This window comes from Pinus tabuliformis, chromosome 6, assembly GCF_031772625.1.
Source record: "Pinus tabuliformis cultivar Carrire ecotype Pingquan chromosome 6, CPIR1, whole genome shotgun sequence".
Lineage (NCBI taxonomy): Eukaryota > Viridiplantae > Streptophyta > Pinopsida > Pinales > Pinaceae > Pinus > Pinus tabuliformis.
This window is the reverse complement of record NC_142292.1, coordinates 1095604909-1095621314: the sequence shown is the minus strand read 5'-3', so window position 1 is coordinate 1095621314 and position 16406 is coordinate 1095604909.

Here is a 16406-nt window from a genome sequence, read left to right as displayed (position 1 = left end):
TAGCTTGGTTTGTATGATTGATTGATTTTCATTTTCTTCACTTGGTTTTTGAGTTCTTAGATGGTGTATAACCCTAGGGCATCTAGGTCATCACCCATTCACTTGTTTGCCTACTCAGAAAGTCAAGACGATAGTCAAATTTACTCCTTGAATTTCTTTTTATTAGTCTTTTTGTTGCTTTGATTTCCATTTAACAAGTTTGAATAGTTTCGTTTAGTGTTTGAGCGTCTCTTTTCGGGAATAGATCACACTACCCATCTTGTTTTTGGTTCAATATTTGCTTCATTAGTTTTGAAAGGAATTCTTTTTAGTGCTTTGTGTTTGCTTGTGATTGATTGTATTGGGAATATTTCATTGAAGTGTTTGTGAAAGATTCGTTCTGTCATTTCATTGAAAAATACATAATTCTAGTTTGTTGAATCAATATGTTACATTAGTTAGCATCATTGAAGGCTAGAGTTGCATCGTCACTTGTATTGGAAAAGAAATGAATTCTCTTTACTAGTGAAAGGGCTACTTGAAGTGCATTTGATAGGAAAGTTAAGAATTGGAAAGAGTTTTTCATCATTTTTGTTTTCACAAGGAAAAATAGTGAAAAGTCATTTTGCTTTCAATTGCTTGTTTTGTTGCATTTGACTGTGTTTTCTACTCTCATTAGTGTAGACAATTCATCGAATTGAAAGGGTCTTGTCTCATTTAGTCGCATATAGGTGTTTTTGAGTCACATCGATAAGGCTTGAAAACTGAGATATAATTTCAAGATAAACTCTAAAATGTACTCAATTAACCTAGTGCATCTGAAATCTAATGATCACATCTTAGAAGGTCTAAGTTAGAGACGTGTTCTAACGTCTTAAAACCTAGCAGCTGTAGTTCGCTTCGGCACTAGACAATGCTAGTACGGACTTGTGCTCCCCATATCGTCGAGTATATAAAGGGAGACCCTAATAGGTTGCAATCCTTTATCTATAGGAAGCCAAGTCTGCTACCTTGTAAATGTGATACACCGAACACAACATTCGTGGAGATTGCCTACCTATACTTCTCAGTTCGTCGAGAGGTATTCTGCAGTTCACGATTACCCGGTAATCCTTTTTACATAGATCATCAAGAGTAGTCATTTTGATATTTTTTACTCCCTAAATATAAAATATCACTCGAGCACTTGTCCTTTCGAGCTCATTTCAAACCGAAAGTGATAGAGTCACCTTTGCTTCTTTCTCGACTCTTAAAACATGAAAGAGCACCAGTTTATTTTTGCATCTTAAAAAATTGTTTCCCATGATCTTATAACATCCCTGTTAGTCTTTCTTAGACCACATCATGAGTATACCTTTAAATACATTTTAAAGCCCTTGAAATCAATCTCTCTTTTGGTTACTTGAGACAAAATCATCTTGGTTGAGCCAACTAGTTTGCTTAGTTCGTCTTCCTCTCCTCTGTCTGAAAGATTGTCTGAGGAGCCTTTTCCTGAATTACCATAGTCACTTCAGGATCGAGGTGTTGAGCTTGGAATTGTTCTGAGTATTCATCATTTGTCATCTCATCCTCCCCCTTCAGATACTGAGTCACTTTCTGACATTGGTCCAGAATCTTCGGATAACCCTATCCAGACTCCTGAGATTCCATCGACTTTTGAAGGTCAGCTTGGACTAGTTGTTTATCCTCCGAATCCTTTGTTCGATCCTGTTGTGATATCACTGCAGCGTCCGTATAGTCCGTACGATTAGTTGGGTATTCATTTGGACTTATCCCCTCAGACATCTTCGGAAGTCTGTCGTCGTCTGTTTTCACCCATGGAATTAGAAGGCGAAATCTGTTGAAAATGGCAACAAGAAATGGTAAAAATAGAATCTAGAATATTCCAATTTTAATTTGTCCTTGAATTAAAATTTGAATCTAGTCTCACAAGATGCTTGGAAATAATTAATTAATTCATTATGGAATAATTAGTTGGAGAAATTCAAGTTAGAAGTATTTCTGAAGTCATGCAAGAGTTATCCCTTAAATTAAGGAGATTATCCCTTAATTAAGGAGATAAGATTGAGTTATATTTGAGTTGTAATTAGTTAGCTCAGTTTACTGAGTTAAGTCCAGTTAAATTAGTTCCAAACTGTTTGAGGAACTAATTGTGAGTTATCAGTCAGTTGATGCATGCATGCAGTCAACTAGTGTACTCCAGATAACTGAAGATTCCCTCATCAAAAACTCATGCATGTCTGTTCTAAGAAAGACCCAGTTGAGATTAAAGACAAGGAAAATGTACGATCAGTTGCATGTGTTTTCCTATAAAGGAAACTCATACATGCAATCAAGGGAAGGTTCCTTGAGGATTGTGCAATTTTGATAGGGTGTGAGATCAGTGTGAGATATCAGTGTTCCACTTGGTAACTGGAGGATCACCCAAGAGAAACTGTGCAATGAAATAGGAGCTTGGAGGGCAGAGGAGAAGGCTTGTGAGAAGCTTTGATTGCCTGTGAGCATCGAGGAGAATTGTACTTAGAGCTGGCTAGATGTGAGAGCTAAGGCTTTGTATAATTCTGATGTATTTCCACCTTGTATGATAATACAGATAGTGGAGTTTTTAGCTGAGGCTTTCCCCTGAGTATTTTCTGTGTTTCATGTGCATTGATTCTTCTTCTTCTGGTTATATGTGTTCAGCTTGATCTTGCTCAATCTTTAAGTTTCCACAAAGAAAATTGATAGAAAAAGTAGATTATAGTATTTTGCTTTGGTATATTGCATTATCGGGTTAATCTACAGTTAGATTTTCTACATAGGCCTCAGAGCGATATTTGTAGAGAATTTGCATAATTTCTACATGGTATCATAGCTAGCTGATTTATAGTGAAATTTATACAAAATCCCAGTCTCCTCTCTATGTCAATCAGAGGTTTCCACTCCACGCACAGTCGAGGAGCAGGAATATGCTTTCTCTCCTAAAGGTTTCCCTTACACGGGAAGCATTCCAACCAGTGTTCATCCTGATTTACCACGTAATTACATGACTTTAGGTCAGTTGGTTTCAGGCATGCTTACTGCCTCATCTTTGTATCACAACCCTATTTGGGAATCTGGCGCTATGCCTACCACAAGTTCGTTCATTCCAAACCCAACCTCCCAACAGATGGTGATTTCTACTGTTACTTTAGTCCTAGTGCAACCCACCATTCCCAATCCTCTTGTTTCATGGTCCAAGTAACCTGTCCGGTTCAACTGATGATCTTGAGTCATGTCGTTGTCAGTTCTTCGATCCCTTCAGTAAGTGGATAGGCTATCCTACCACTTGGGGGGTAGATTCCGAATGTTTATATGATGTCTGGCACAACCAATGTGAGTGGCTCACAACCTCACATGGTTGGGATGAACCAATCCTCTTCGGGTGCCATTTCAAATCCTATTGGTCCTGTTGGATCAAGTAATGTCCAGTACCAATAGCCCAATGTTGGTCCATCTAGGTCAAGTCATGTCCAGTACCAACAACCCAATGTTGGTCCATTTGGGTCAAGTCACGTCTAGTACCAACAGCCCAATATGGCTCAAGGTTAGTACCAACCTCCTTATGTTCCATATGGTTCACAAACAATGGCTAATCCATCATACATCCCTTAGCCTAGACCTTATTTCCAGCCAGGTCCATCCGCCACGCCCGGTGGGTATGGCCAGATATAGCTCGGGAACTTTCAAGATGTCATTCCGAGAACTGTTCAAGTACCTTTGTAGCAGCAAGGACAACTCCTGCAGTAGCAAGGGAAACCTTTGTTGCAGTAAGAGCCATTGATGCAACAGCAAGGGAAACCTTCATTACAGCAAGGGCCATCCATGTAGTAGCAAGGCCATATGATGTCGCAACAAGGACAAATGTAACAACCACAGGGGCAACACTTGCAATAGTTGCAGCTAACCATGCAGCCACAAATGCAGTATTCACCGCAATCCTCCCAACCTATGCCTTCACAAGGTCAACCTCTGCAGCCGCAGGGACAACCTTTACAACTACAAAGTCAACCCTAGTAGCGACAAGGTCAACCCGGGCAACAACAACCGTTATACTCATATCAACAAGGTCAACCCTTGTAAGGGCAAGGCCAGGGTCAAGTCCTGCAGCAGTAGGAACAGAATCCTTATGTCCAAGGGAAACAGGTTCAACCTCCTTTTTTCCAAGGACAACAAGTCCAAAATCCTTAAAAAGTGCAGAATCCTTACGTCCAAGGCAAGCAGGTCCAAAACTCGTTCATCCAGGGGCAGTAGGTCCAAAACGCTTATGCTCAGGGACATTAGGTGCAAAATCCATATGTCCAAGGCCAACAGGCTCAACAACCTTTTAACCAGTATGTTTCTTATCAACAGCCTCTGGCCGGACAATTTCAAGGCTTTTAAGGTTAGAATCCTCCCTACGGGCAATATAACCTAAAGTGGGAGAAAAATCAAATGCCTTATGGACAAAACCCTCCACTTTGGGGACAAAATCCTTACTAGAAGAGATGGGCCCCATCAGTTGGGCCCCCTTATTGACCTCAAATGCCTTTCAATACCGAATTTCCATTCTTGGCTACACTTTAATTTCCAGATGTGTCTAGACTCACGAATGACCCGATTCTTCATTCACCATACTGGCCTCCAATTCCATCCAAGATTCTGAACGATTGTCTGAAGTTTGAAGGAAAAGCGAAAGAGGTTCCTCAAGTCCACGTGATGACATATCACCTCTGGTGCTCCTCGAATTCCTACATTGATGATTCCATTCGTCTTTGCCTTTTCCAATGAACTCTTACAGGGGTCGCAACCAAATGGTATATCGAGCTACCTCAAAATACCTATCATGACTTTAACACTCTTGCCATGGCCTTTCTCACACATTTCCAGCTACCAGTTTGCTATGAAACTGGCACCCATTTGTTAATGTCACTCAAGAAAGACACTGTGACTCACATCTTCGATCACATCCATGAATGGAAACGTAGGCATCGTCTGATTAAGTTTGAAATTGTTGATCAGTTGTTGACTGAGTGGTTTACCAAATCATTTGTCAACAAAATTGATGAGGACATTGATATGGGTGGATGCATCACTGAGGAACAAGCCATTGCACGTGCCTAGTATCTAGACCTTGTCTATTCATAGTTTGGCACATTATATGATGTGTTACCTAATGTGCCCAAACCATCATCTGATATGACTACATCTAAGTCTTCGACTACCCCTCCTATTGATGGAGTAATTGGTTCAGTGACTCAAACCCCTTCAAAATCTTCTTCCAAACAGAAGTCGGTCTCCAACACTACTCCCAATGATTCCTCTCACAATGCATTAGGCCCTAGTAAAACCTCAGAAGTTCACGTTGTCCAATCGACCACAGCGGATAAATCCTCTAAAGGTAAGAAGAAAGGAAAAGGAAAGGGTAAAGCCAACGCCCCAAAACAAGGTCCTCCTAAATCATTTACTGGTGATGTTTCCCAACGGAAACCCAAGTATCCATGCCTCATCTGTGAGGAGGATCACTATACTAATGATTGTCCCAGACGGTCTGAAATTAGTCGTTTGCTCAAAGGGACCCTAGCTATCTTGAAAGATCCCCTTTCCTCCCAACACTCTCAAATGGTAGACCAGCCTCAGTCATCCACTTCCTCAGGTTCACAAGTGTTCATGATGAGTACCTCGATCAACGTGGCTACTAGGTCAAAATATTATCAGAATCCTACCTCGTTGGTAGGGAAAGAGAAAGAAGGTACCCCTTGTTCTTTCGCTCTGTCCAGTTTTGGTCCTCTCCATATAGAGCGACCTAATCCTGATTATGCCATTCGATCCCCTTCTCAAGGTGTGCTTCGAAAGTCCTCATACAATCCCAATGCTCAAGCCGCTCAATATTATAACATTGTTGAAGATTTGGCTCAAGCGCCATCAACTATGTCTACTCTCGAGGTCCTTCAAAGATTTCCTTCTCAGTGGAAATCGTTATTGTCGGATATTGGGGGTATTGATCCAGCTAACTCTAATCTCATCTATTTTGACCTGGAAAACCATGTTCCATGTTTACCTCATCAAATTTCCTTTCTCATTCATGTAATCATAAATGAGAAAACAATTCATAGGACTATCATTGATGAAGGTGCTTCTACCTGCATCATGTATGTCACTTGTTGGAACACAATTGGTTCTCCTACTCTGAACTAGTCCCCTAACACTCTAGAAGCTTTTGACGGATGTGATTCAAAACCATTCAGTGTCCTTCCCAACCTTGCCATTACGTTGGAGGGCAAGACGGTACATGTCGAAGTAGAGATTGTTGATGCTAATCTCAACTACAATATTCTACTTGGATGGAGCTAGACCCATGCCATGCATGTTGTACCCTCCTCCCTTTTCCATGTGATTCATTTTCCCCATCAAGGAAAGATAGTCATAGTTGACCAACTGTCCTTCTTTGCCTCTTCCTCCTCGAATGGCAATGTTCTGTATGTCAAGCACACCGATGCTCCTTACGAAATTGTTGGTGCCGGACTTTTCAAAGATCTTGCCTTGATGGGCATATCCACTCCCACCTCCTCATGTTGCCTTTGTCAACATTATTTCCGTCATGTCTGATCCTTGGGTCATTCCTTCAATGATGGGGCGAGGTTATGTTGTTAAGTCCCGCTGAAACTAATTACGTGGAAATTGTTTCGACTTCACCTTTGGTATCCTCTCGTCATCCTGTTTCTAGTTCCTCTCTCAATGTGTCTTCTCTTTCCCCGTGGCTTAGTTCTGGACTGACAGTCATGTCTATGTGTCTTGAGAAGTTCTCTTCTCTGCTTCCTATTGACATGTCAGTTTCTCCTGCCATTGTCAAGATCTTTCAATTAAGGGCACCTTTATCTCTTCATGGATTCAAGTTTTTCTCCCTCCCCAAGTTTTTACCGATTGCCCATTATTTCAATGTGCTTGTCATTTGACTTGTAACCCTCCCTCTCCCAGTGAGTGTGGGGGCACAACCTTATATGAGTTCTACTCTACTATTTGGCTGAGTCTATGCTTACTCATCTTATCAATGGTAAAACTATGGTTCACATCTGTGTTGATTGATTACCCGAGTCTGAGCATGGACTCCCTCAAAAAGTACTATTCTTAGGTCATCTTGCATGGTTACTTTTGTACAATAGTGTGTTATTCATTTTTGTCAGTGTGGTTTGGTGTGTTATTTGCAAGCAGCTTTCTTGCTTATTATGTTTTTTCCTGCTTTGCAAATGTCGGTGTCTCCTCAAATCGGTTTCGATGATGGTGCTTACTGTAGTACCCGGAATCTATCATCCGCGACATGAGCCATTTACGACCCCCATGGTGAGTTGATTGATCTTCAAGGTATATGTCTAGGTCGAACAACTAATAACATCACTGAGTATAGCGCGGTTATCAAACTGTTGTTAGAAGCTATCGCTCTTGGCATTCGGGAATTGGTTGTCAACCTTGATTCACAGCTTGTTGTTCTTCAACTTAATGAGAAATATTCCTTCAAAAACCCTCATATATTGAGAATGTATCTATGTATTCATCTGCTAGAGAGAAATTTTGATTACATTAGATATCATCATATTCCTAGACACATGAATACATTAACAGATGCATTAGTTAATTATGTGTTGGATAGGCAATTGTGAAACATGTAAGAACTTAAAAACAAAAACATTTGTACCATAGTAAGCATGAAAGTACAACATATATCTATATCTATATCTATATATATATATGTGTGTGTGTGTGTGTGTGTGCTGGTGATGTTTTTCATACATCAAAACCTCAAAAAATAATATGTGTGTTCAAAATACATCCATGACTCGCAGGCCTAAAAAATGTGGAATACTAGACCTATGCACTAAACAGAATGATTCTCAAGATAGCATGTAACTGCTCGGACTATGCGAGTTAGCAGTCAGTGGATCCGATCTGACACCCCCACCTTATGCCTTTGGTACTAGCGTGGGACATCACCCGTTCAGGCATACTCTGGGTCCCATGGGTCAAAGCCTCGAGATTCCGCGCAATATCCTTCTCATTGTCGCTTCCCTCCTGATAAGGAGTGACATCAAACTGCCGAGCGACGTGCCTGGTGATCGTGGACATCCCAACAAGGAGTTTTGGTCCAACTTCTACATTTATAAAATCAAAATTTCATGAACACATATATCTCAAAAACAATAAAAAACATCAAAAAAAAAAATTTGTTTGTTTTTTACCTCCATCATCAAAATCCTCCCCCTCTGGGAGTGGCATATCCAAATCTTTGTGGTAGTCGGTACTGCTATAAGGCCAATCCTCCACTACAATTAGTTTTCGTAATAGCCACGAGAAAAAGGCGGGCTTATAGGACATCTGTTGGCCCTCAGTAACCATGGGCATCAACTCACTCCAACAAACCATCCGTGGGTCTCATGGCATTGATGGTTCCACATCAATCAACTGCCACATTAATCAACTGGTATTGGAATATAGGAACCCACTCCAAGAAGAAGGTCACTAGCACAGATCCAAAGCAAAACTACTTCAGGTTTCTCGCCTTAGCTTTTGATAGCTGGTGCTTCATGTTGATTTTCATAGTTTCTGCCCAGTTAAAGATAGTGGGTGTCGTGTAGTCGATAGCGTACTGAAACTTCGACTTGTCGGTCTCATGCAACGCTTGGGACCCAACCACTCTGTTGATGGTCAACAGTAACTCTCTCAACACAAGATCCCAAATAGTCATAATCTCAATCTTGCCATTTTTGGATTTGAGAGCTTCTAGGCAATGTTCGGCAAGTAGCATGGTCACACTTTCCCCAATTGGCCTCGACCCATATAGATTGAGGTTCCCCTCCCCAGGACAGTCCTATGATGAAATAAATGTATGAAGTTTCCAACTCCAACTCTTGGTCACCAATGATGAAAATTTCCTGATTCACATCCCAGAGACTGATTAGGTACTGTAGCAACTCGGGTTGAGCCCGTAGACCTAGTGTAAGAAAGAATTTGAGGAGTCCATAGTTCCTCAAAGCCTCCAAGCAATTTGGGTCAGTTATTGCTTGAGTGTCAATATCCTGATGCTCGCGTTCTTTCCAGTCCACCATTTTTCACGATTTTTTCCCTACAAAGAACATTTAATCAAGTCAATGATCATCTTTGGCTGGGAAAATTTGGATTCAAACGGTCGAATTGAGTAAAAAACATGAAAATTATTTTCTCAGAGCACCAGCACAATTGTTTTAAAAACAATGGTGCCGACGGTGCGGTTGGCAGTCTTAGCAACCCCTGATCGGCGTGATTCCGTGCCCGAAAATCGTGCCGACTGAGGGTGAATTTTTTTTCCAAAATCTCCCCATGAAATCCAAAAAATGGATAAAAATAGGTAAAATCAGTATGAAAATGGAGCTTAAGTTCTTGGCTCTTACCTGTAACTGACGGCTCGACGAATGACCTCCGGTACCTCTCGCAATCTGCTCCAGAAAAATTAGGGCACAAGTGGGTAAAAATCTCTTCACACAAAGGTAAAATGCTAAATGGTAAAAAAATAATTTCTTTTGCTCCATTTTATTCATTTTTTCATGAAATTTAGGGTTTTTGAGTATTTTTTGACCTATTTTTCCTTAGAACTGGATAACGCATTTACCTTTCTTGTGGAGTGACAGGTGACAGATTATCAATGATGGTACTGGAGTCGTGTTTCAGCGCTTTTCTCAACTCGTAAAACTCAAATGAAAATATCACTGAGTATTTTTCCCTTTTGACTTGTAAAAGAGAATAAAATGGGGGGTCTACTTTCAAGCTCTTTTCCGACTCTTCAAACACAAAAAGATTGTCGAGATCTTGACATTTTGAACTTGTTAAAGGCTGCGAAATGTCATGTGCCCAATATATGTTTACCCATTTTTCAGGTGGGGATGCACTATTTATGAAAATGGTACTCCTTGACTGAAATGGTCAAGCGGTTCTCTCAAGTATCGGTTTCTACCTTTCCGGGCTCGAGAGACACAAATGTACGAAAAGGGACCATGTGGAGTTTTCTTTTCCATGTCTTTTTCAAACTCTCTAAACATGAAAAGGATACTGAGTTACCCCCTTTTCAGACTCGTTAAAACATTAAACGACATTGGATTCATCACCATGATGAACGTGAGCTTCTCCTTCCTAGGGCTCATTAAACTTACTAGGTCGGATGCATCCAAAGGATGAACTTACGGTGCAATCATATGCTATCCCCTTCAAGCTTTCGATAAAAAATAATTGGGGTACCTACCAGAAATGGTGGGGGAAAATTTGGAAATTCTATCAGGTGTGTTAGCAGCTCGCTCTTGAACATGACGACACTTTCTGCTTCGTGTTGAGTTGGGATATCCTCCTTCTCATTGGACCTTCCAGGGTTGGGCCACTCATTTTTTCATTCCATTTGATCTCTGCCAAGTCATCATGACCACCGATCATGTGGATCCAATAGCTACCAAACTCCAGAATTGTGTCACCGATATGTTCAAGAGTCAGTCCCTCTACAATTACACTTACTCTTGATTCTCTGTATCATCTGAAATCATTTGCATCCCTTTGTCTTGTGTCGATGATGTGGGATACATCATGGCCCTCCTTCGACATGGTCACCTCCTATCAACTTCAGCTCATTATCCAGGAGGCTGGCCGAGAGACTCCCTTCCAGTACCTTACAGCTTGCATGCCCTAATGGCAAGTTCTTTGCACTCGACAACAAGTTCACATCATTGGCTTTCGATCGGGTGATTTCATGAGTGTTCAACATCATTTCCTTTATTCACATTCCGTGAACTGTGTTTCAAGTCCCTTGAGAGCCATTGTCATTATTGGTGGTTTCTCTCGTTCTTGTTAACGGTTCACATCATTGACCAGTAATCCAGTGACTTCCTAGCATGTTCGACCTCAACACATTCATTCACATGTTAGGATTTGTACTTTGATCAGGTCATTTGGAGCACAAGACCCTGGGATAAGATTACACAAGTCCAGGTTGCGAGGCGATGTGACATGGTCATGTTAAAATACATGTATCTTTCAAATGGATGGTTGCGACCAAACCATGAGACGTTATATGTGATCATTCTCATTATTGGATGGCTACGACCATAACTTGGTTTCGCTATGATCCTTTCTGCTGGATGGCTGCACCCATACCTTGGATCCATTTACATGATCATTCTCTGGATGGCTACGTCCATACCATGATTCATGTATCAGTATTAATAGTTTTCAGTGATGTATATGTGTCAAATGCTTGCTTGTAGGTTTTCTAATGGTGGACTCTGGTTCCCCACTTCCACTTGTAAAGAATTTCACCCCACACTCTAGTTCGACGTTCACGCTTTAGGGGGCATCTGTTACACAACATTTTGTCACTATCCCTTTACTCCTCATCTACGATCCTGGAGGACCTCTACAGTGTACCCAACATTCTTTCCCATCATGAAGAAACTCCCAGTATGTCCCTCTTCATGAGCAGAATAATTCCCCTTTGCATCATTTCCCAAAGATCTTCCCTCTATCCCAGTTTACAAGACCAACACTACTGACCAATATTCTCCTCGCGTTGATTTACAGAGGTTAAAACTAGAACTTGTGCCTTTCAGATTGACTGAGCCCTTTTCCAATCGCGTTGATCCTCTTTTGGAAGGTTTTTTGAATAAGGAGTCAAAGCATCCATGTCTAGAAGCTCTGTAATGGAAGTTTGGTAGATGGTTGGGCCGAATAGAGCCGAGGAAACCAGTTTGAGTGCCTTTCCCCTATTAGGATGGAAAAACCTCAAGAGATAATACCTTCTCCCATGATGAGAGGAATCATCTCCCATCCATCCAAGCTATATAAACCTCTCTTTTTTCTCAGCAAAAGCTAGTTGGCATTTTGGAGCAAGTTTGAATAACCAGCAAGTCATCTATAGCTTGTAGCTTTCTAGTGTATGTTTGAGGGAGAATAGTGTGATTTTGGTTTGGTTTGAGACTAGAGGGAAAGGGGCCTTAAAATTTCCATTGATTGGGGCTATCCATGAAGTGCTAGCAAAAGTGTGGGAACCTGGATGCGCCAGAGGAGACCAACAACATCAAGGCACTGGTTGTAATCTCTTATAGATTTATATAAATGCAAATATTGATTGATTTACTACATGAAGTTTCATTTTAAATCTTTATGGCTTAATGTTCCTTGACCTATTAAGTAGGTTGAATACAATATTGTATGCTATCACATTTGTTGTTGTTGTTATTTGCTTGTTTTAGGTATTCGAAGGAGGAAATGGAAGATAGATGGAGTGAAGAAGCAAGATCATCACCAAGTGGAATAGCATTCTAAGAGGTAGGCCCTCTTAATTGATTATAGCTCAAGGAGATTTTCCATAGATTGTTTTTTTGTGGCTAGACCCGCTCTCTCGGGCTAGAGGAATTGTTTGTGTTCACACTGAGAATTTACCTGCATTACACATCCAGAGCCACTCAACCCAGGAATTGCTAAAAAAGCATTCCCTCAACAGTTGCCTGATGCATGTGTTGGTGAGTTTCCCATTTCTCCCCTAAACTATGCATTTCTACATGCATGCATGGCAACCTTCCCTAAAAAAAAAAAAAAAGATAAAAAGTATCCATAAAAAATAGGGATCCATTTTTAGCAGTTTGAGTTACTCTTTAGTTAATTTTAGAAACTACTGCCATGTGTCTATTATTCCTAGATTTTTGGCCTTCACGTCATCAACCATAGATTGATCAAATCTATTTAATGGATGCTGCCATATCTCATTTTCATATTCGATCTTGGATCTCTAGCATTCCCAAGGAGAAATAGTAACCTTCAGCACAGTCGTCGCAAATTTTCTGGGTAAGTCTTGAGTTTCTAGTCTTTTGTTGTTTTTCCTATCACTTTTGTTTCCTTGGATTGTGAGAGTGTTGTTTTAACTATTTTATTGAATTACCATTGGTGTTTTGATTTTTTTTAGCTTTTAGAAGTGTTTTTTTAAGTTTTTCATTGCCTTTCCTAAGTGTTGCACGCATAACCTAGTTTTTGCACTAATAGTCACCATTGCGACGACTCTCTCCATGAGCTTCCTTGTTCTTCTATTTGACTGATTCCTACACTTGTTTTGATTGCATGCACCCCTATTCACTCAGATCTTCACCAACCATCACTCAAACATTCAAATTTGTTCATTTTCATGTTTCCATTGGGGTAGATCTAGGCTACCTTGGCCCATATCTAACTCTTCCCGGCATGCACTGCACATTTTTGGATCTCAAGGCTTTGCCTTGGCTCCAAGAATTGCGTAGAGGCTTCCAGTGACTAGCTCCAACTATGCACTACACATTTCCAGGAGCCAGTCTTGGAGGCTTGGCCACTAGGATTGTGTAATGTGCAGTCCTAGGCAGTGCAAGCCAGACTGAACTGCGCATTGTTCAGTTCTATTCATCATCACCTCTCACTGGCAGCTAGGACTGTGTAATGCACAGATCCAGGTGACAGTCCCTCACCCCTGAGATCCATATTTAAGAAATCTTGCCCAACAATTGCCCAGTTTGTTGCATGATTTGTATTGAAGTGCTTTCGATTTCAAGCTAACATTTTCATGCCTTGAGTGTCCTCTCTGTCTCCAGGTACATCATTTGTTGAGCAGCTTTTCAGTAGTATAGGTAACATGGATTCCAAGAGAGTTGGATCAAAGGAGACTATCGAGAGCAACACTAGAGATGTAGTTGAACAGGTGTCAATGAACTTTCCAGTTTATGCAAATACACAACTGTTCATAGGGAAGGACATGAAGATAACATGGCAGGAAATTAAGGACATATTTTCAGTCAGACTCAAGGAAGATTTAGAAGATAGACAAGTCTATTTCAACATCTGCAAGTTAGGCTTGTATAAAGTTGCATGCAGGTAATCTGCCTTGCCATGTGCGGACATCATTCACTAGATTGTCTCACATACTGATCCCAAGACAATGACATTGAGAAGTGCCAGTGGAACACAACTTTCTATCTGCAAGATGGAAGATTATCATCAAATGTTCACTTACCACAACTGATGAACCACATGGATGCACTCTTCTATACCCCCAAAAACATTGTGAACACTAAATACATCATGAAGTATTGGGTAAAAGAGTCATAAAAGTTCAGATCGACACACAATCAGGTCTACAAGAGTAAGTCACTCAGAAATGCCTATCAAATGTTGATCTTTTTTGCATGTTGCTTGTATGGTCAAGAGAGCACAAAGACCTTTCCACAGAAATTGGTGGTTGTGTTGGATCACTTGGAAAATGAAGGAAGGCCATTTAACTGGTCGGATATGTTGGATCTTCAGATGAAAGTGCATGTGACTAATTCCTAGAATATGCCTAAGTATGAGAAAGCAAGATTCTATATGTCTGCATACCTACTTGATGAAATCTATGCCCAGCATCATTTTCCTAGCATGGGTTGGACATGGACACCATCAAATAATGTTGTGAACATTTATTGCAAGTTTCTTTATGAGTTCAGCTACTAAGGAGTCATGCCGAGGCTATATAATCATTTCATCACCTTGGTTTACAAGATGATATTCGAGCAAGATCCACCTTGCATGTCCCAAGAAGCAATGCAAGCATTGCTTAACATTGCAGATTAGTATGCCTCACCCGGTGGCACCTTCATTAGGATGTTTGGAAGAGAATCCTTCACATGTGCTACCAACGTTTTCCATGGATAAGTTGGTCATGTAAGAGGTTGCATATCACATCTCCACAGGGTTCTCAACAAGACTTCATATGAGGAACAAGGCACCATGGCCTACTCTTCCTTTACGGATCGAATTGTATGAGACCCAGAGCTTGAAGGATGCAGATGTCAAGGTCAAGGACTTCAATCCGTATGATCTCCACTGCATATGCAAGAACTACTGTGTGAAGTTGTACTATCCATGGATACACTGGACATGTCATTGGGCAGACAAAGATCCTTGGAGATATTGTTACAACTCCTCTAATCTCAATGCACTGATCAGTATCGATATATAATTGAAAGAAACTTTGTAGGCAATGAAACCAAAGGAAGCATAAAAAATAGTAACAGTGAGCAGCAAACCAACGTAGGGCAAAGACAAGAGGAATATTGTCGAGAACCCAGAGGCTGAGCAAAGCTACAAGTTCAGAGAAGATATGAGAAAGTAGCTTTGGAAATATAGGAAAAGAGGCAACATCGTGTAAGGAGAGTAGAACAGAGGAAGAGAGAGAAACAAAGGTTGGAGGATGTAGAGAGGAAGTTCCAAGAAATAGAGAAGAAGCTGAAAGAAGAGAAGGAGTTGAGAAGGAGAAAGAGGGAAGAGAAGCATAAATAGGAATAGGAAGAAAGGCGAGGCACGATGGCAGAAAAAATTGCTCCTATACAGGTTGAGGAGTTAGAGCAGCCAACAAAAGAAGAAGAGGGTGAGTAGGTGTAGGTTCAAGAACTTTCTTAGTAGATTGGGTTGATGGTTGAAGCAATGACATGGAGTTGGAACAAGAGTCACAAGACCAAGATACCAACCTCACACTGAGAACATTCGAGGTCGCACCTCAATCTCCTCCACCTCCAGAATTAGAACCAGTCCCAAGTGAGAAAGGAGAGGTTGTTCTCCTTGATGATGATCCGGTGATGGATGTGTACAATATGTCATTTGATGAGTCACAATAAAGGATTGTACAGGCGCGGAGATAGAAGCTGCTAGATGAACATGCATAAGAGGAAGGGGTGATTGTTTCAGATGTTATAATACATCCATCTACCATGGTCGATTCATCTAAGGCTTATGCCGAAGCCACATGTTCAAATGTTAAGTTCTTGTTAGTAAAGAATGATCGGATGGGAAAGGACTTGCAAGAGGCCACACAGAGAACAGAAAAATTCGCAGAATCCATTATGGCAGAGATGAGAAAAGTGACACTTTCTGAAGTATCGACTCTTGATACCACCATGTGGAAACCGTATGACAGATTTTTCACCGTGCACAAGGCAGTTTTCAATCTATACGGTTTTCAACAGCAGTGCATGAAGATTACTCAAACTCTCAAAGACATCCATGCTGATATTATGCATGTACAGGAATGGACAATGAGGTACAATGGAGCCCCGCTTTACTTGCATAAGATAATGAAGCTGCAGGAAGAGATAGACAAAGCATAGATTCAAATGTTGATTTGGAACTATGAGTAGCTCCCTCCACTCATCACCAACATTGAGGCTTCCTATGCATGGTTGTTCAAGAGGCTAGATGTCATAGTGAGGACACACAGGATCCCCTCAATTAGATCCCTCACTCAAGCCATGAAGAAGAACCAAGTCTTGTTGGAGGTCAATAGGTACATGGAGCAATTGATGCGAGAGGCCCCCAGTGATGACTTGCAGTTGAGTGCAGAAAACATGCAGAAGTACGTCGGTGGTCCA